Genomic DNA, 21929 nt, shown 5'->3' with positions numbered 1-21929 from the left:
AAATGAGGTCTAGCATTGTCTTGCATTAGGAGGAACCCAGGGCCAACCGCACCAGCATATGGTCTCACAAGGGGTCTGAGGATCTCATCTCGGTACCTAATGGCAGTCAGGCTACCTCTGGCGAGCCCCAAAGAAATGCCACCCCACACCATGACTGACCCACCGTCAAACCGGTCATGCTGGAGGATGTTGCAGGCAGCAGAGCGTTCTCCACGGCGTCTCCAGACTCTGTCACATGTGCTCAGTGTGAAGCTGCTTTCATCTGTGAAGAGCACAGGGTGCCAGTGGCGACTTTGCCAATCTTGGTGTTCTCTGGCAAATGCCAAACGTCCTGCACGGTGTTGGCCTGTAAGCACAACCCCCACCTGTGGACGTCGGGCCCTCATACTCATGGAGTCTGTTTCTGACCGTTTGAGCATACACATGCACATTTGTGGCCTGCTGGAGGTCATTTTCCAGGGCTCTGGCAGTGCTCCGCCCGCTCCTCCTTGCACAAAGGCGGAGGTAGCAAACCTTCTTGCCACACTCTCGCATTGATGTGCCATCCTGGATGAGCTGCACTATCTGAGCCACTTGTGTGGATTGTCCATCACTGTTTCTTCCTAAGTGGACAGTTTGATTTCACAGAAGTGTGATTGACTTGGAGTTACATTGTGTTGTTTAAGTGTTCCCTTTATTTTTTTGAGCAGTATATATATATATATATATATATATATATATACACACATACACACACACACACACACACCCCCAGGTAGAGGAAATGGAGGAGAAATAAATCTTAATCTAATTATGAAGCTTAATAAACTCACTCAAAGGGGAATGCTTACTTTTTGTGTCCTTTGGGCAAACATTGTTTCCACATGACAGGCTCACTAGCACAAATATACACTATTTTCACACTTTTTACTTTGTGTCACCTTGGGTGTTTGGGCACTTTTGTCTCACGGTGGAGAGACTCTCTTTTTTCCAATAGGTTATTTGCAATGCCTCATAACAAGTTTTATTGAACATTTTCCAAATACTTTGTATCTTGATAAAGTTGAGAAAAAGTAAGCAGATACATACAGACAAATGAAAACATTATTCAAATAGATTTTTTTAACAGAATGTAACACAAGCTGGTTGTACTCTGTTACAGTACATGGTCATTATGTGTTTAGTGTTGTGTACTCATGTCACAGTATATCCTGTTAAGAGGTCAATTTAGTTAGGTGAATAGAAAAACTAAATGACAACTCAAAGGTGACTCTTCTTCCACCTGTGTGAATGAATTGTATTAATACTCTTATTATAAACAAATAGTTTTATGGCTAATGCACTAAAGATGCCCTACAGTCGACACTCTTACTCATTCCAATATATGCTTTAAAAAAGGGGACAGTCCGAACTCAGTCTTTTCCTTTATTTCATTGCAAAGACAGAGCGGATCTTCCTCTTTTTATGTATTGTAGGGATGAGTAGGGCATCTTTAGTGCCTCAGCCATACATCTATTTGTGTACAACATGATTGTCGTATATTTTATTCTATGCGTTACAGATTACGTCTTGGTCTACACACCGAAAAAACAACCTAAGATAAGAATCCACAAGTAGACATACGTGGGGTTTCGCCTTTTTCATGTTACACAATGCTCACACTTCCACTCCTCTCATTTATAACTCTATGAAACCTTTCATGAATGGAGATTCAATGCTTCACCCATAGGCTTGAATCACCCCTGTAGCCACCCTGTTGGACTGAACATAGAGTTCACACCTGGAGGTGCCCTCTATTGTTCTGTGAACAGACAAGATGATGTAAGTGCGCAACAAGCGCATCATCTGTTCTGTGCCTTCAGCGCTCAAATGCTGTTGTATTCCCATAAGACATGTGAGTGAGTGAGTACAGGCCGCCATTTGTTTGTGTGTGTGTGTGGGGGGGGGAGTTGCCGTGTGTGTGTGTGTGTGTGTGTATATACACTCAGAAATAAAAGGTGCTATATAGAACCTAAAATGGTTCTTTGGCTGTCCCCATAGGAGAACCCTTTGAATAACTATGTTTGGTTCCAGGTAGAACCCTTTTGGGTTCCAAGAAGAACCCTTTCCACAGAGGACTCCACATGGAACCCAAAAAGGTTCTACCTGAAACAAAAAGGGTTATCCTATGAGGACACCCAAAGAACCCTTTCAGAACCGTTTTTTCTAAGAGTGTATTATGCATACGTGTGCTCGTCCTGTGTTTGTATGCTGTGGAGGGGGGGGGGTCTATATTTGTTGCGGCTCATATAGAGCTTGGACAAAATGTCCTGGGACTTGCACCCTAAATGTCAGAGGACTTGTCTCCACTCTGGGAACATGTAACCCTTAGCCATCAAATACAGTCTCTCACGTCAAATGCTACATGTAAGGAGATAGTGTCCCAAATGACACTATATTCCCTATATAGTGCACTAAATAGTGAATAGGGTGCCAAAAGAAAAGGCTATATTCAGAATAGGGTGCCATTTTGGATGCACCATTTGCTTGCTCATCCCTTCCCATTCACTGTTGAAAACCAATGATGTCATAGACCGAAAATAATCATTGAGTGAAGTATACTTAAATGATGTTGTCTACTTCACATAAATATACTATGTCATTATAACAAATCCCTTGTGAGTGAAGTTTAATTAAACACAAACGAGTTTAGCTCACTTGAACATGAAACGTTCTACTCAAATGGTTCAAGAAAACCGATTGCCTTAAACCTATTAATTTGCTGTAACATATATGCTAGGAGTCAGGAAGCAGGTGCAGCAGATGAGTTAAATCATGATAATAAGCAGATAAACAAAACAGGAAAAGAGCACGGAATGTCTTGAGGGCTAAATAAACGTTACGTAATCAAGGTATTGATTAATTCCAGGTTTGTATAACGATGGGGTGCAGGTGTGCGTAATGATGGTTGCAAGGACCGCAGGTTAGTAAACTGGCGATGTTGAGCGCTGGAGAGCGAGAACGGGAGTAGGCGTTACAGTTGCAAAAACTCAACATGCTTTGAACCAATGAATTTGTGGAAACTCAATATACAGTAATACCATAAAAAATGACAAACACATAGAGAGATGGCACAAAAACATAGTCTTAACTTCTTGACGCTACCCATCACTGTGCAGGATCATTTGTCAGCAACCGCTGAATAATATAGCGCAACAGTCAAATAATATTACAAAAAAATATTGATATTCATGAAATCACAAGTGCAATACTGCAAAACACAGCTTAGCCTTTTGTTAATCCACCTGTCGTCTCAGATTTTGAAATTATGCTTTACAGCGAAAGCAATCCAAGCGTTTGTGTAAGTTTATCGATAGCCTAGCATAGCATTATGTACACTTAGCATCAGGAAACTTGGTCACGAAAATCAGAAAAGCAATCAAATTAACCGTTTACCTTTGATGATCTTCGGATGTTTTCACTCACGAGACTCCCAGTTACACAACAAATGTTCCTTTTGTTCCATAAAGATTATTTTTAAACCCAAAATACCTCCGTTTGTTTGTCGCGTTATGTTCAGAAATCCACAGGAAAGAGCGGTCACGACAACGCAGACGGAAATTCCAAATAGTCTTCATAATGTCCACAGAAACATGTCAAATATTTTTTATAATCATTCCTCAGGTAGTTTTTAAAATACAGTGCCTTGCGAAAGTATTCGGCCCCCTTGAACTTTGCGACCTTTTGCCACATTTCAGGCTTCAAACATAAAGATATAAAACTGTATTTTTTTGTGAAGAATCAACAACAAGTGGGACACAATCATGAAGTGGAACGACATTTATTGGATATTTCAAACTTTTTTAACAAATCAAAAACTGAAAAATTGGGCGTGCAAAATTATTCAGCCCCCTTAAGTTAATACTTTGTAGCGCCACCTTTTGCTGCGATTACAGCTGTAAGTCGCTTGGGGTATGTCTCTATCAGTTTTGCACATCGAGAGACTGACATTTTTTCCCATTCCTCCTTGCAAAACAGCTCGAGCTCAGTGAGGTTGGATGGAGAGCATTTGTGAACAGCAGTTTTCAGTTCTTTCCACAGATTCTCAATTGGATTCAGGTCTGGACTTTGACTTGGCCATTCTAACACCTGGATATGTTTATTTTTGAACCATTCCATTGTAGATTTTGCTTTATGTTTTGGATCATTGTCTTGTTGGAAGACAAATCTCCGTCCCAGTCTCAGGTCTTTTGCAGACTCCATCAGGTTTTCTTCCAGAATGGTCCTGTATTTGGCTCCATCCATCTTCCCATCAATTTTAACCATCTTCCCTGTCCCTGCTGAAGAAAAGCAGGCCCAAACCATGATGCTGCCACCACCATGTTTGACAGTGGGGATGGTGTGTTCAGGGTGATGAGCTGTGTTGCTTTTACGCCAAACGTAACGTTTTGCATTGTTGCCAAAAAGTTCAATTTTGGTTTCATCTGACCAGAGCACCTTCTTCCACATGTTTGGTGTGTCTCCCAGGTGACTTGTGGCAAACTTTAAATTACACTTTTTATGGATATCTTTAAGAAATGGCTTTCTTCTTGCCACTCTTCCATAAAGGCCAGATTTGTGCAATATACGACTGATTGTTGTCCTATGGACAGAGTCTCCCACCTCAGCTGTAGATCTCTGCAGTTCATCCAGAGTGATCATGGGCCTCTTGGCTGCAGTCTTCTCCTTGTATGAGCTGAAAGTTTAGAGGGACGGCTAGGTCTTGGTAGATTTGCAGTGGTCTGATACTCCTTCCATTTCAATATTATCGCTTGCACAGTGCTCCTTGGGATGTTTAAAGCTTGGGAAATCTTTTTGTATCCAAATCCGGCTTTAAACTTCTTCACAACAGTATCTCGGACCTGCCTGGTGTGTTCCTTGTTCTTCATGATGCTCTCTGCGCTTTTAACGGACCTCTGAGACTATCACAGTGCAGGTGCATTTAACACGGAGACTTGATTACACACAGGTGGATTGTATTTATCATCATTAGTCATTTAGGTCAACATTGGATCATTCAGAGATCCTCACTGAACTTCTGGAGAGAGTTTGCTGCACTGAAAGTAAAGGAGCTGAATAATTTTGCACGCCCAATTTTTCAGTTTTTGATTTGTTAAAAAAGTTTGAAATATCCAATAAATGTCGTTCCACTTCATGATTGAGTCCCACTTGTTGTTGATTCTTCACAAAAAAATACAGTTTTATATCTTTATGTTTGAAGCCTGAAATGTGGCAAAAGGTCGCAAAGTTCAAGGGGGCCGAATAATTTCGCAAGGCACTGTATATATTCGATAATATATCAACCGAGTGTGTAAGTTTTTCAATAACAGCGGGAGGAACAATGGCGGCTTTACTCTGTAGCACAAAACTCACTCTGAGAGCCCCCACCTATCCACTTACGCAATGTGATCTTTCACGCTCATTTTTCAAAATAAAAGCCTGAAACTATGTCTAAAGACTTGACACCTTAGGGAAGCCAAAGAAAAATGAATCTGGTTGATATCCCTTTAAATGCATGCATAGGAACAGAAGGGTTTCAAAATAAGAGGCACTTCCTGATTGGATTTTACTCAGGGTTTCACCTGCAATATCAGTTCTGTTATACTCACAGACACTATTTTGACAGTTTTAGAAACTTTAGAGTGTTTTCTATCCTAACCTATCATATGCATATTCTAGCATCTGGTCCTGAGAAATAGGCTGTTTACTTTGGGAACGTTATTTTTCCAAACATAAAAATAGTGCCCCCTTGCTTCAAGAGGTTAATTCAACACAGCTATTTATTGGGAAACAATATTCAATGTTTTCAACATTTTCCATGAATGACTTCTAAAACATGCTTCTAAACATCAATAATAAAAGGTCCAATAAGTAAACAGTGTTTCCTGAACAAGCATCATTCCAAGATGGCGTAACAGTCAGACACTTTGTCTTTGTCCTGTGGTGTCCCTTGTATATATCTTTTTCTTCGCATATCTTAAAAAAATTAATTTTCCCAAACCTCAACTTCTAAATACTCTCCTGCAACCCGCCTCACCCAATGTGGCGTGTATCTGTTTTTTTCTAAAGTATTTCTATTTACTTCGGATCTGGAATCCCTCAACTGAAGCTAGCCAGCTACCCGTCAGCAAACCACTGTTAGCAGTCATCAGCTAACCTTTAGCTCAGAAAGCTCTCGCCAGTTTGTACAAAGTGACTCAAACCAGAGTATAAACAGACCTATTTTTCTCTCCATATTTTATTTATTTATTTTATTTTATTTCACCTTAATTTAACTAGGTAGGCTTGTTGAGAACAAGTTCTCATTTACAACTGCGACCTACATTTTAAATCTAGAATTGGCTTCCTACATCGAAACAAAGCATCTTTCACTCATGCTGCCAAACACACCCTCGTAAAACTAACCTTCCTACCGATCCTCGACTTTGGCGATGTCATCTATAAAATAGCCTCCAACACTCTACTCAACAAATTGGATGCAGTCTATCACAGTGCCATCCGTTTTGTCACCAAAGCCCCATGCACTACCCACAACTGCGACATGTACACTCTCGTTGGTTGGCCCTCGCTTCATACTCGTCACCGAACCCACTGGCTACAGGTTATATACAAGTCGCTGCTAGGTAAATTCCCGCCTTATCTCAGCTCACTGGTCACCATAGCAGCATCCACTTGTAGCACGCGCTCCAGCAAGTATATCTCACTGGTCATCTCCCAAAGCCAATTCCTCCTTTGGTCGCCTTTCCTTCCAGTTCTCTGCTGCCAATGACTGGAACGAACTGCAAAAATCACTGAAGCTGGAGACTCATATCTCCCTCACTGGCTTTAAGCAACAGCTGTCAGAAAAGCTCACAGATCACTGCACCTGTACATAGCTCATCTGTAAACAGCCCATCTATCTACCTCATCCACATACTGTATTTATTTATCTTGCTCCTTTGCACCCCAGTATCTCTACTTGCACATTCATCTTTTGCACATCTACCATTCCAGTTTTAAATTGCTAAATTGTAATTACTTTGCCACCATAGCCTATTTATTGCCTTAATTAACTCCCTTATCTTACCTCATTTGCACTCACTGTATATAGACTTTTTGTTTTCTTTTTTTCTACGGTATTATTGACTGTATGTTTTATTTATTCCATGTGTAACTCTGTGTTGTTGTATGTGTCAAATTGCTATGCTTTATCTTGGCCAGGACGCAGTTGCAAATGAGAACTTGTTCTCAGCTAGCCTACCTGGTTAAATAAAGGTGAAATAAAATAAATCAAAATAGAGTGCAAATGTTCACATTTAAAGTGAACACACAGTTCCGTTAGCAACGTCACCAGGCTTGGGGTCAATTCCTTTTCAATTCAGTCAATACAGAAAGCAAACTTGCCAAAATTAACTTGGCAGTGGTAGGCATATTCAAGTGCCGTGTGTTACAAACAATGGACACCATGCTTGAAATAAAGTAAATATTTATCAATGCATGATATTTAGCAGGGGGTTAATAAATTATATTAAGGAAAATGACAGTTCTAAGAATCACCATGATCTACTATTATTTACCATAGTGTAAAGAGTGTACACAGTTTACAGTTGCTCCTCCACCAGGGTTGGGGTTGATTCTTTTTCAATTCAGTCAATTCAGGAAGTAAACTGAAATTATAATATAAATTCCAATTCTCCTTATTGCATCCTACGAGAAAAAGTTATTGGAATTTCAGTTTTCTTCCTGAATTGACCTCAACTCTGACATTGCCCCATGGAAGCCCCCAAATCAAATTGGCAGTGGTAGGCCTATCCAAGTTAAATGGAGAACATGTTTGAAACAAGGTAATTATGTCTCAAATAATAAGTAATCCTTAACATTATCAAAATAGTTAAGTTGACCCACACAGTTTTTAAGCAAATTCCCAACACTTCCTAGATCAGTGAAAATACAGATGCATCAGTAAAGGTTCAGTGGACATCAAGATAATAGATTATGTGCAGAATAAAAGATCATGGTGTCATGCACAGGCCTACATTGAATTTGTGTAGTAGAAAACAGACAATATTCATTGGGAGAATTTCAATTGCATTTCCTTGATTCCTCGCATACTCTCTCCTTGATTCCTTGTGTCCTCCAATTGGTTTTGAGAAGGAGGCGAGAGAATACGAGGCATCAAGGAAATGCAATTGATATTCTCCCATTGACAAAGAGCAGGTTATTACAAAGAAATATGGTCTCTCTTTATTCCAAATCAATTTCTTGGAGAAATCTCAATTGCATATCCTTGATTCATTGGGTCCTCTCTCCTTGCCTCCTTCTCAAAACCTATTGGATGAGATGATGAGAGGTCCCTCCACTTAGAACTTCTCATCCAATGGGTTTTGAGAAAAAGACGAGGCGAGAAGATGCGAGGAGACAAGGAACCGCCATTGAGATTCTCCCCTAGGCTCTCCTCCCTATGGGCACTCATAAAAGTGTAGAAGTGGGCATTAATTTATGACAAAGGCTTCACAAAGACTTAATTTACTGTCATACTTCAAACAACTTTATACTTTGTACTGTATTCTAGATACAGCTCAACATAACAGTTCTTACTGAATCCAACCCAATGTCTCGTGGAACAAAAATAAATACAGAAAACTCCTGTCTTACGACACATTCGTAATGTTGAAAAAAGGACACAGGGTGTTTTAAGACAGTGTTTGTCGTTTGGGCAATGTCTTGACTTCAGTTTAACATCTTTTAAACTGAGCAGGATTTTCTGAATGAATTCAAAGGTGTTGGACAGTTATTTTGAATAACTGAGATGTAGATCATAGATTAGACCAAACATTACCAGTTAAGCTTCTGCCAGTCTGGGGACAACGGAGATACTTGACCAGGTTGTAGTGGACTATATTTTCGGCATTGTCACTGACGATTATAAGTAGGGCTACCGATTTGTCACCAACCTCGTCAGAATATTATAATATTATATAGCAGTATATCTATCCTGACCTATGGTTGTCTATATAAAGTTAACACCATACTCACCCATCTAATCCTCTCAGATCACCACAGGTGTATAGGAGCTACGAGTGGGTTAATTCTGAATGGGCGCAATAACCAACAGCAACCAGATTAATAAAAAAGCTACCTTGCAAGTTAAGCAAAATTCAAAGACTTCCTTATGCAACAACACAGGAAGAGCACAGAGAACAGTGGTATGTCTTGTGTGGACGTCCTTAAACTAAACATTTATTTTATGACATAGGGTTACTAATCTAACCTGGTACATCAACAGTATGTCATTGGTAACAATTTACTAAATATCCACAAGAGAAATATTTGTATATTTAGCCTAAAATGACTTGTGATAAGTGCTGGGCTTGGTTTAATTTAACTGGTACAATGGAATCAATGGAATAGTCACCAAAGGGCAAACTCTTTAGCTGCCTTTCAAATACTGTTATAATTTCAAGGTTTTGAGGTCATGGTGAAAATCTCAATTGCATTTCCTTGATTTCTCGGGTTCTCTGTCCTTACTTCAGAAAGGACTGACCTCTTCTCGTCCAATGGATTTTGAGAAGGAGGCGAGGAGAAAGGATGTGAGGAATCAAGGAAATGCAATTGAGATTATCCCCTGTACAACACTTTTGATAAAGCAATGTCACAACTCGGATATCCAAAGCTTACCTTTAATTAATTGGTAGCCGGAAGTCTAGGTGAGCACCAACATCCTTCACTCGGGCCTGTAGAAAGAAAGTATCAATATAATGAGTATTACTATTCTTAAAATAGGCTTACATGGTAACTAGTCTACATGGCAAAGTACAGTATGTTGTTCATACTGTTCATACAGACATAATTTGACAAAATAACATTGACAATTTTAGCTTAACGTTTCACACCCAAGCAAAAGCCCTTGATGTCCACTTCAGAAAATAAGGATATTACATTAAAACATAATTCATAATTTGTTTTTAACTTAATGTTTTAATATGCAATTCAATTCCCTTACTGTAATTCTGGCAGTATTACACTGTAGTTAGGCAGCACTGCATTCAGAGTTTGGGCCGACGCTGATGCTGCCACCACCATAATTCACCGTAGGGATGGTGCCAGGTTTCCTCCAGACGTGACGCTTGGCATTCAGTCCAAAGAGTTCAATCTTGGTTCATCAGACCAGATAATTTTGTTTCTCATGGTCTGACAGTCTTTAGGTCCCTTTTGGCAAACTCCAAGCGGGCAGTCATGTGCCTTTTACTGAGGACATGCACTGTCAACTGTGGGACTTTATATAGACAGATGTGTGCCTTTCTAAATCATGTCCAATCAATTGAATTTACCACAGGTGGACTCCAATAAAGTTGTAGAAACATCAAGGTTGCTCAATAGGAACAGGATGCACCTGAGCTCAATCGAGTCTCATAACAAACGGTCTGAATACTTAAGTAAATAAAGAAAAGAAGGGCACCTATTGGTAGACCGAGGGGAAAACATCATGGTGAAGTTATTAATTACGCTTTAGATGGTGTATCAATATACCCATTCACTACAAAGGTACAGTCGCCTTACTAACTCCGTTGCCGGAGAGGAAGAAAGTAAATTGGGGATTTCACAATGAGGCCAATAGTGACTTTAAAACAGTTATGGTGATAAAAGGCTGTGCTAAGAGAAACTGAGGATGGATCAACAACATTGAAGTTATGCCACAATACTAACCTAAGTGACAGAATGAAAAGAAGGAAGCTTGTACAAAATAAAACATATTCCAAAACATGCATCCTGTTTGCATTGAGGCACTAAAGTAAAACAGCAAAAAACATGGCAAGGAAATTCACTTTATGTCCTGAATACAAAGTGCTGTGTTTGGGGCAAATCCAACACAACACATCACTGAGTTTCACTCTTCATATTTACAAGTGTGGTGGCTGCATCATGTTATGGGTATGCTTGTCATTGGCAAGGACAAGGGAGTTTTTTATGATAAAAATAAACATAGAGTTAAGCACAGCCAGAACCTGGTTCAGTCTGCTTTCCAACAGACACTATGAGGCAAATTCACCTTTCAGCAGGACAATAACCTAAAACAAAAGGGCAAATATAAACTGCTTACCAAGATGACATGCAGTAATGCATAAGTTATGTCAGAGAGGATGAGGCAAAACGAGAGGGTTTACACTGCCTAAATCTGTCCACAAAAATAAGACCACGAAGTGAGGAATTTTTGCATGGAGGTCAACAAGAAATGGAATTGCTAATTTTCTACGTGAGGCTTATGCAATCTAATAGACGTTTCATAATGGTTAGGTTGTCACAAATGCAGTGATATAAGTGGATGCAAGTGGCATTTCAAAACTACTTTGTATTGGAGTTGAGTCTGTTGTTGACACGCGTATCTGCCCTCTCAATGGATAGAATGGTGCCACCTGATTTCGCCTCCTCTTGCCTGCCTTCCATCTTTGAGGACATGTATTTCCATTGTTAGAGTGGTCACCCGACCATCTTGTCAATACAATAGATAATCTTTGGTTAGTTTTTAAAGGGTGGCTGAACTTTCTAATTTGGCATCTTGGTAAAGAAGAAATGCATCAGCGGGGGTGTCTCTTGTGTGTGTGTGTTAGTACATGGCAAGCGTTTGTACATTCACTCTGCCAAAACAATACACAGTTACAGTCACTCACCCTTCTAGATAACTTGAAACAGTCTAACCAGGTCTTGTGTCTTGAAGTCGCCCAGCCTAGCTAATGCTAGCCAACTTCTTTCACCAATTAACTTCAGCCGGCTGGTGTGTAACCATGGTAGAGCTGGTTTGACATTTGACATCTCCGGGGCTAGTTAGGGACCATCAATAAATGACTCAATGTAAATGGGACAATATTTTCATGTTGCACGTGTCATTAAATGCTTTCAATATTTGTATATGAATGTCTACAATATATAGTTGGTTTGAGGTTTTTACATCATTGACATTTTTTTGTCAATTACCATTTAAAAAATATTGTCCCATGTACATTGTGTAATTTACTGATAGTCTCTAACTAGCCCCATAGGGATATCGAATGTCAAACCAAATTGACTATGGGCATTTTGATCAGATCAGGTGCAGCTGTGCTCTGAAATGATGATTACTTGGGAGCTTCCAGCTGTCGGCATGTGGGCAGGATTGAAATTAACCCAACCCAAGGAAAACTGTTGCATACAGTCTTCCGGGTGGTGCAGTGGTCTAAGGCATTGCATCTCAGCGCAAGTGGTGTCACTACATTCCCTGGTTGAAATCCAGGCTGTATTACATCTGGCTGTGATTGGGAATCCCATAGGGTGGCACAATTTGCCCAGCATTGTCCAGATTTTGCTGGGGTAGGCTGTCGTTGTAAATAAGACTTTGTTCTTAACTGACTTGCCTAGTTAAATGAAGGTTAATATTGTAAAAAAATATGATGTTTTACTATCATCTCTCAAATCTAAATTTTTACACTAGAATAAATGTTTTTGAGTCAAACGATGCCACATAGGCCGTTTTCAAAATGAGATGTCGCTTTTTAGTGGCAGTCGATCTTTAAGGGGGCTGAACACACCGATTCAGCATGCTGCTCATAAAAAAAAACAAGCTTTAGGTCTTGGATGTGTTCTTCAATGTGTGTGTTTTGTTCACTATATCATACGCTGGCAGTTATTGTTTGCCCCTTGAGTCACGGTAGCAACATTTCATCCTCATGAAGTCTGAATGAATCTTAAATGAATCAAGAGATCTAATTAATTTTGACATTTTTGCCAAGGAGATCTTAGTCGCGCAATTTTACGTCTAGCTAAGGGGTTTAGTGTAGTATTTCTCAAGGAAAAATGTTGCAGAAAACTAGTATTGCTGTACAATTGGCTAGAGCGCAATCAGTTTCCATTTTTTTCCAAATCTCTGTTTCGGAAGACACTGACCTTTTAGACCAAAATTATCCTTTTTGCTTCAGCTGCTCTTCAAAGGTAGACTCAGCGAGATGACATAGATTCACCAAGTAAACAGTAGTAGTGGGTCAATTTCTGAAACAACCAGGGGCGTTAAAGCACGAAGCTAAACTTCTTTGCTGTTTGTGCACATGCACAGATATTTTGTGTGACTGTGTGAGAGCAAAGTATTGCATGTTGCTCATCTCAATGTGTGCATTCGAGCAGATCACTTTTGTGAACTTGGTGACCATCGTTGGTTACCTCCTTTCAAAGTATGTTGCATTCTGGGGTAAAAATGTATGGAAGTTTGGTATCACGTGTCTTAATGACGCAGAATTAAAATAGCTGGCAACCAGAAAAGCAGAGAATATTGCAGTTTCGAGAGTCTCGTTGGTAGGAAATCCGTGATCAGAGGTCATCCATCTTATTATCAAGTGACTGGCCAGTAGAATGGAGGGAAGAGGTGGCCGGTTCCCCCTTCATCTTAATTTTGCCAGGATCCCCATCTCTTGCATTAGTAACATCGCCGTTTCCTCTTGGGTAGCCTGAAAATTTGGGTCGCAATTATAAAAAGAGCCCAGGGAGATGAGATGAAGTTGAGGCCTGAAATTAGGTAAGTAACTGCCAATCTGATGTTAAAAAGTTGTTGTTGGTTGTAAGAAATTATAGCGGATACATTTCGTAAAAATAAAGTTAAAATAAACGTGTGTGTGTGTAAACAACTTGCTCTCAGAGCATTTTGCATTATTTTGTACATAGATCTGAGACACTACCTTTAGCATGATACACTACGTTTCGTATTGGTATATATTAATTTGTGGATATCCATCATTCCTTTCATGTGATATGTTATGAATTACAATTTGTAAGATATGTTACAAATTAGCAAAATGGACAATTTGTTACGAATTCGCAAAACATTTGACCTGTTACGAATTGCAAATTGTTGTGGATGACTTTATCTAGGTAGCTAACGCCAACATTAGCTAGCTGGCTAACGTTAACAAGGCTAGGGGTTAGGGTTTGGGGTTAGGGCAGGGTTTCCCATACTCTGTCCTCAGGACTCCATGGGGTGCATGTACTGTATTTCTTTCCCCCTAGCACTACACAGCGGATTCAAATAATCAACGAATCATCAAGCTTTGATCATTTGGATCAGCTGTGTAGTGTTAGGGCAAAAACAAATGTGCACTCTTTGTGGTCCCGAGGACCGAGTTTGGGAAACGCTGGGTTAGGGTTAAGAATAGGAGTTAGGTTAAAGGGTTAAGGTTAGGGGAAGGGTTAGCCAAAAGGGTTAAGGTTACGGGTAGGGTTATCTAATATGCTAAGTAGTTGCAAAGTAGCTAAAAGGTAGTAAGTAATCGACCAACCACCCTCCTTTTGTTTTTACCTTAAGTAACCTTCTGTCTTATTTAAATGTACTATGTTCTGTCTATGAGACCAGGCTGGCGTGGGTGTCACATGTGTCTATCTGTCTTCCAACATGCAGGTGTGCATGCATGTCATGTGTTTATGCAGCACTGCCAGATTTTAGTTTGAGTTATGCAGATAAAATTCATGATACACGATGCAGATACAATTCAACCCTGAGGGAAACAGAAGGGTAACCTATTGCCTTGGGAGGGCATTACACACACGTTGTGTTTAGGTAAACTGACAAGACACAACAATCAGATGGTTGGTTTGTCTACACTGCACACTGGTCACAGATTAAATGTATTGCAATGTTTGTGACAATATGTTATTTGTCAGTTTGAAAATGTATTTGTTATTTGGCAATTTTGCAGTTTTATCTGATATCACATTGCTGCCATAAGTCTATTTCCTCCTTAGTGTTAATTAGTTCAGTCCTACTACCCACCCATGTCTATGTTCATCCTAATTCAATAGTATTCTTAAAATATGCCAACAGTATTGTTGCGCCTGGAAAAGTAGCCTAGAGCCGTATGCTTGACTGCCTGCCTCCCTTTCCACTTCTATATGTCTATAAGGTGCCATTGAAGCGTCGGAGCATGTTTGATGACTGTTAGTTATATTTTTCTCTAACACTTCCCACAGCATGCGGAGCCATCATCGGTCTGCGTCCCGCTGCAGCTGTGACTTCTCAATGGAGCTCATTGTAGCGACAACACGTAGTTGGAGCTAAGGAGCTGAGCAGCGCAGTTATTGCAATTACGTTGAGCGCGCTGCTGTCTGTTGCAGTGGCATCGTCCTGACTGTGTGAGAGAGGAAGACATCAAACGACCGTAGTGTTAAGGTAGGGCTTATAAAATGTTACAGTGAGGCTTCCTCAAGACTTCAACTATGGCAGAGGCTTTACCATGTGTTAAGTTTATTTTTTAGAGCATACATGCATGCGGTAAAGAGATCAATGGAACGCAGAACGTGGGGGATAGAAGAAGGATACTGGATTGGCGCCTATTCAACAAATCTAACAATGTAGATGTTCTTCAATTGTATTGTAACAGGCCCACAATGTGGTTACTAAAGTCTGATGTGCATATATTTGACTGTCTTCACTGCATAACATTTAGAAGTAGTCACTTTTCATGTATAGAAGTGTATGTTTAATGCGAACTCCCGTTCGTATAAACTGGTAGAAAAGGTGGTAGTCAAAGTCGTTTTGAACTGTACTGCAGGTGACGATGACGTGAACATGTATTGGGGCTGACATCCATACATTTTTCTTGGGGGCAATGAGAAGATTCGGTATCTTTCCCCCACGAATTTCCAATATATTTTGGTCAAGGTCCATTGACCTCTTTACCGCATCTGCGGATTCCTTTTGAGTGCGTTTCGGAGCGCGAGAAAAAAAGGTATGAACCAGGATTCACTTTATATTATAACTGTCCAATGGTTTGAAACAGGATTCACTTCATATTAACTAACTGTCCAAGGGTGCAATTTTAATGATTTGGATATTTTATGAGTTCTAGTATAGTTATTTGACACACATGTTCTGTATGAACTGAAAACGTGTGTTTCTTCAAAACTGACTGGATATGGCTTTATTCTCAGTAGAATTTGCCCGTAAGGAATCTGGAAGAATAAAACAACTTGGAATATTTTAAAATACGAAAAGATCTGTTTTGCTTAGCCTATTTCTCAATATCCTATGACAGTGATGTTTCTTGCATGCAATGTATAATTGCATAATATGATAGTGATGCCTCTAATGCATATCAAAAACGATTGCATCGCAGACTCATTTATTAGAATTCCGTAGGCAATATTATAAAGCTGTATAATGATGGATCGGGCTACCTATACAGCGGCTCATGTTGCTCATGCATGTTTTATTAGTTTAAACTTTTATGTACATTAACCTATACATCGAGACTATTTGACATATTGGACGAATGGGAACTATCATTATCATGAATAATTGGTAAAGTAGGCTCGAATAGGCTAGAATTTGCGTGTCCTCAAAAACATTTTCAGTTTATTAGTGCGCAGGTGACGCTTTGGGTTTCATAATAAATATAGGCAATCATATATGGCAGATAATGTGGTTAACTCTTGTTGATATGAAATGAGACAGTATCACTCCATATCTAACATCTCTGCATCATTCATCAGTCGAGACAATGATTGTTCCGTTTGAATAACGGTCTTTCTGGTCCAGTGTATAGGTTTTATTTTGTCCACTGGATGGCGTGGATGATACTAGCCTATAGTTTGTAATGATTTGGGGTCCCTGTTCTAGCAACATTATGACCTGTAGGTCTATAGCCTACGACAAAGCAAAGTTATTCGATATAACACTTCTGATTTTAACATTTGGGGGGGATGCAAAGTCAACAACTACTGTATGTTTGAATAACGTATATTAAATAGACAATAGTTTGTAGGCCTACAAATTGCGATGTTTTAGAAGTTTCACAACTTATATTTTTCTTGAACAATTTAAGACAATATTTGCCCAATATTAGGCTGTAATTCTTCCCCAAACAGATTGTTATTTGAAATGTGGGAGGCAGGTAAGGTGAGCTGAAAGGTTGCTGGTTCAAATCTCAATGCTGACAAGGTGAAAAATCTATCTGTACCCATTGCTCATGTAAGTCCTTCTGGAAAAGAGTGCATACTAGAATATAAATATGTTGATTTCTCTGCTAACCCTGTTCTATTATTTTGTGCAGAGGGAGAGTGCTCCCGTTTCGCTTTGTTCATGATGCAGACTAGGCTTGTTTTATTTCCAAGCAACTTGTTCGCCAATGACACTGAAGTGATGAAATTGGTGATATTCCTCTCCTTGCCAGTGTAAGGTTCCACAAGCCTCATCACCACATTCTCCGTCACTCACTCACCTGCTGCCCGATGTGGATCTTTTTCCAAACGGTGCCGTCCCTTCCTCCCTCCTATCTCACGGTTTGATTTGGTGGTGGAGCCTGCACCTGCTCAGTGCGTACCGTTCTGGTTTATTTCCGTTTAGGCCTCAAATGTGTAGGTTCAAGCTGAGGCTCAGAATCAGAAGAGTAATCATCAGAGATGTTATGATTCATTTCTTTCCCACCATCTGAGTCCTTTTCATTCAGATATTGTAGCAGCGCTAACGCAGCATGTACATCCATTCTTCTTGGTCTTCTTGCCATTGTAAATTACACTCGCTCTCACTGTGTACTCCAAGTTGGCCAGAGTAGACTGATAAGACTGCTTAGATTTGGTGGACTGATATGGAGTACATTCCATTTTGAGATTATAATTAGAATATATCTATACAATAGAATGGCCCGCCCTGTTCTTATGTCACAATTGATGATTACATATTTATGCATTGTTTGCTTCCCCTTGCTCATCAACTCACCCATTCTCCCCCTTCCTTCTCCATCATACCTTACTTAATTTATTTAATCTATTGTTATATGTGTGAAATTAGTATTGTATAGTTTAGCTGCTGTGCAGGTCTGTTTATTCCGACTGAGCTCGAACAATGAGACAAGATTGAAGATGATGATGATGTAGCCCACGTGTTTCCCTTAACACTAGAACTGCTGGGCCTCGAGGGGCCCCTTGTAAAGGGGTGCGTAACTGGTGGCAGGGAATTCAGACGCAGGAGAGCAGAACAAGAGCAATTGAATCCAAAAACCAACGGCCTAAACATACAAAAGAATATCGGTTAAAAAAAACTGACGCACACCAGTAAACAAGTGCACAAGCACTTACAACAAACAATCCCACACAAAGACATGAGGGTTAAATACACAACAAATAATAAGGGAATTGGAAACCAGGTGTGTAGGAAAACAAGACAAAACAAATGGAAAATGAAAAGAGGATCGGCGATAGCTAGCAGACCGGTGACGCCAACCGCCGCCCGAACAAGGAGTGGAAACGACTTCGGTGGAAGTCGTGACACCCCTTTTCAAGCTAACAAGCAGTCAGTGACTGTAACATTCTAAAAGTGTAATTAATACATTTCATATTTGCTATCTCTAAAATAATAATGTGGTTGTGCTCATGAAGGTGTTAGGTAACAATAGAATACAATTTATTATTAATTTTAAATAGCAAAATAGCATTTTCATAAGTTTATGTTACTGTAAGCTATATGTAAAAACAAGAAAAACACAAACATTCAAATGTTCATTCAATTTTATGCGTGGCATGCTTTTGTAACAACTATGAATCAAAATCCATATGTGTTGGAAGATGGTAACAGCTTCTAGTAATAAATATTTATTTTAAAAGAAATACCCCAATCACAAACATGCACGGTCAACAGAACACGGTCAAAGGATGAAAACAGTAGTCTTAACATAAATAAAAGCGCTACGTGTGCTTGATAAATAGTGAAAATCAGCACAAAAGCAATAATGGCATTATAATTAATATACAGCGGGGCAAAAAATTATTTAGTTAGCCACCAATTGTGCAGGTTCTCCCACTTAAAAAGATGAGAGAGGCCTGTAATTTGCATCATAGGTACACTTCAACTATGACAGACAAAATGACAAAAAAAAATCCAGAAAATTACATTGAAGGATTTTTTATGCATTTATTTGCAAATTATGGTGGAAAATAAGTATTTGGTCAATAACAAAAGTTTATCTCAATACTTTGTTATATACCCTTTGTTGGCAATGACAGAGGTCAAACGTTTTCTGTAAGTCTTCATAAGGTTTTCACACACTGTTGCTGGTATTTTGGCCCATTCCTCCATGCAGATCTCCTCTAGAGCACTGATGTTTGGGGCTGTTGCTGGGCAACACAGACTTTTAACTCCCTCCAAAAATGTTCTATGGGGTTGAGATCTGGAGACTGGCTAGGCTACTCCAGGACCTTGAAATGCTTCTTACGAAGCCACTCCTTTGTTGCCCGGGTGGTGTGTTTGGGATCATTGTCATGCTGAAAGACCCAGCCACGTTTCATCTTCAATGCCCTTGCTGATGGAAGGAGGGTTTCACTCAAAATCTCACGATACATGGCCCCATTCATTCTTTCCTTTACACAGATCAGTCGTCCTGGTCCCTTTGCAGAAAAACAGCCCCAAAGCATGATGTTTCCACCCCCATGCTTCACAGTAGGTATGGTGTTCTTTGGATGCAACTCAGCATTCTTTGTCCTCCAAACACGACGAGTTGAGTTTTTACCAAAAAGTTATATTTTGGTTTCATTTGACCATATGACATTCTCCCAATCTTCTTCTGGATCATCCAAATGCTCTCTAGCAAACTTCAGACGGGCCTGGACATGTACTGGCTTAAGCAGGGGGACACGTCTGGCACTGCAGGATTTGAGTCCCTGGCGGCGTAGTGTGTTACTGATAGTAGGCTTTGTTACTTTGGTCCCAGCTCTCTGCAGGTCATTCACTAGGTCCCCCCGTGTGGTTCTGTCATTTTTGCTCACCGTTCTTGTGATCATTTTGACCCCACGGGGTGCGATCTTGCATGGAGCCCCAGATCGAGGGAGATTATCAGTGGTCTTGTATGTCTTCCATTTCCTAATAATTTTTCCCACAGTTGATTTCTTCAAACCAAGCTGCTTACCTATTGCAGATTCAGTCTTCCCAGCCTGGTGCAGGTCTACAATTTTGTTTCTGGTGTCCTCTGACAGCTCTTTGGTCTTGGCCATAGTGGAGTTTGGAGTGTGACTGTTTGAGGTTGTGGACAGGTGTCTTTTATACTGATAACAGGTTCAAACAGGTGCCATTAATACAGGTAACGAGTGGAGGACAGAGGAGCCTCTTAAAGAAGAAGTTACAGGTCTGTGAGAGCCAGAAATCTTGCTTGTTTGTAGGTGATCAAATACTTATTTTCCACCATAATTTGCAAATAAATTAATTAAAAATCCTACAATGTGATTTTCTGGATTTTTTTTTCTTTATTTTGTCTGTCATAGTTGAAGTGTACCTATGATGAAAATTACAGGCCTCTCATCTTTTTAAGTGGGAGAACTTGCACAATTGGTGGCTGACTAAATACTTTTTTGCCCCACTGTAAGTGTCAATATGACAGCAGTCAAAAATAGTCCATTATTGTCAGCTTGTGCTTGCTTACATTGTTTGCGTTTTCACGCAATGTCATCAGTTAGATTTCATTTAGCGGTTATCCCTTGTCCTAACAGTCCACACAAATCTTTGCCACTGTCACTTGCTTGAAACATCCCACAAAAACGTAACTTGCAGGCGACATGAGTGTCTTGGGTTCTGTTCTTTGTTCATCTGCCCATTTGGCTCGCGCAAATGCTCGCATGGAAACTTTGCTGCGGCCTTGGCCCGCATATGTCTCTCACGTAGCCAGTATGCCACACTCATGGTGAAGTCTCTCCTGGGCATGGTGTTGTTCATGCACTGCTTGAACAACACGTGTGCGTTGATAGCAGCCAAGTCACACATGTTGTAGAACACAGCAACAGGCCAGCAGCGGGTGCCTCCTTTCACACAGTACAACCGTGCCATCTGATCCAAAACATCCACCCCAACCTATGGAACAGTATATAGTAGTAAACATTATGATTATTGTCCCATAGGAAAAACAACACGTATTATACAGAAGAGCATAATGCATTGCATACGTTTACTGATATATGGCAATGTAATATTTACATACCTTGTTTGGTTGTAGGGGCGTAATAGTATCCGGTTTTCTCTTTGTCTCCCTTTCAATGGCAACTGTCGGATGCATTGTGCTCATGACAGAAACACTCTTTCTTGCCTTGATATGGTATAGTGTGACTGTTGTCTTGTCATTCTTTAGCACTGTTGTGGAGAACAACGGCTGTGCAGGTGCATCATTTTGCGCAGAGGGAGGGTGCACCCGTCTTGCTTAGTTCATGGTGCCGACTATGCTTGTTTTATTTCCAAGCAACTTGTTCGCCAATGACAATGAAGTGAAGAAATTGTCCATGGTGATATTCCTCTCCTTGCCAAAGTTGTGCACCGGGGCCTCCCACTCCTCTTTCTGTTCTGGTTAGAGCCAGTTTGCGCTGTTCTGTGAAGGCAGTAGTACACAGCGTTGTACGAGATCTTCTGTTTCTTGGCAATTTCTCGCATGGAATAGTCATAATTTCTCAGAAGAAGAATAGACTGACGAGTTTCAGAAGAAAGGTCTTTGTTTCTGGCCATTTTGAGCCTGTAATCAAACCTACAAATGCTGATGCTCCAGATACTCAACTAGGCTAAAGAAGGCCAGTTTTATTGCTTCTTTAATCAGAACAACAGTTTTCAGCTGTGCTAACATAATTGCTAAAGGATTTTCTAATGATCAATTTAAAATGATAAACTTGGATTAGGTAACACAACGTGCCATTGGAACACAGGAGTGATTGTTGCTGATAATGGGCCTCTGTACGACTATGTACATATTCCAATAAACATCAGCCATTTCAAGCTACAATAGTCATTTATAACATTAACAATGTCTACACTGTATTTCTGATCAATTAGATGTCATTTTAAAGGGCAAATATTTTGCTTTTCGTTAAAAAACAAGGACATTTGTAAGTGACCCCAAAACTTTTGAACGGTAGTGTATATGTTGTTATGTGAGAAATTAGGTTCAGTATTAATTAGCTTCAGTTTTGAGGCA

General features: G+C 40.0%; 1 protein-coding gene and 1 long non-coding RNA gene across 3 annotated transcripts in view; both read left to right on the top strand.

Annotated features, from left to right (window-relative positions):
- LOC110529117 (uncharacterized) overlaps positions 1-21929 on the top strand; it is a 307966-nt gene that overhangs the window by 54442 nt on the left and 231595 nt on the right. The gene's annotated exons all lie outside the window — the stretch shown is intronic.
- Positions 14966-21929, top strand: part of LOC110529987 (cadherin-7-like) — a 165810-nt gene continuing 158846 nt past the window's right edge. Inside the window, exon 1 of the mRNA XM_021612703.3 lies at positions 14966-15160. The gene's annotated coding sequence lies outside the window, so the exon portion shown is untranslated. The remainder of the gene's footprint in view (positions 15161-21929) is intronic.

This window comes from Oncorhynchus mykiss, chromosome 8 (assembly GCF_057628025.1).
Source record: "Oncorhynchus mykiss isolate SJ-2025 chromosome 8, ASM5762802v1, whole genome shotgun sequence".
Taxonomy (NCBI): domain Eukaryota; kingdom Metazoa; phylum Chordata; class Actinopteri; order Salmoniformes; family Salmonidae; genus Oncorhynchus; species Oncorhynchus mykiss.
The sequence above is the reverse complement of the archived record's forward strand: the minus strand, read 5'-3'. Positions and strand labels throughout refer to the sequence as shown.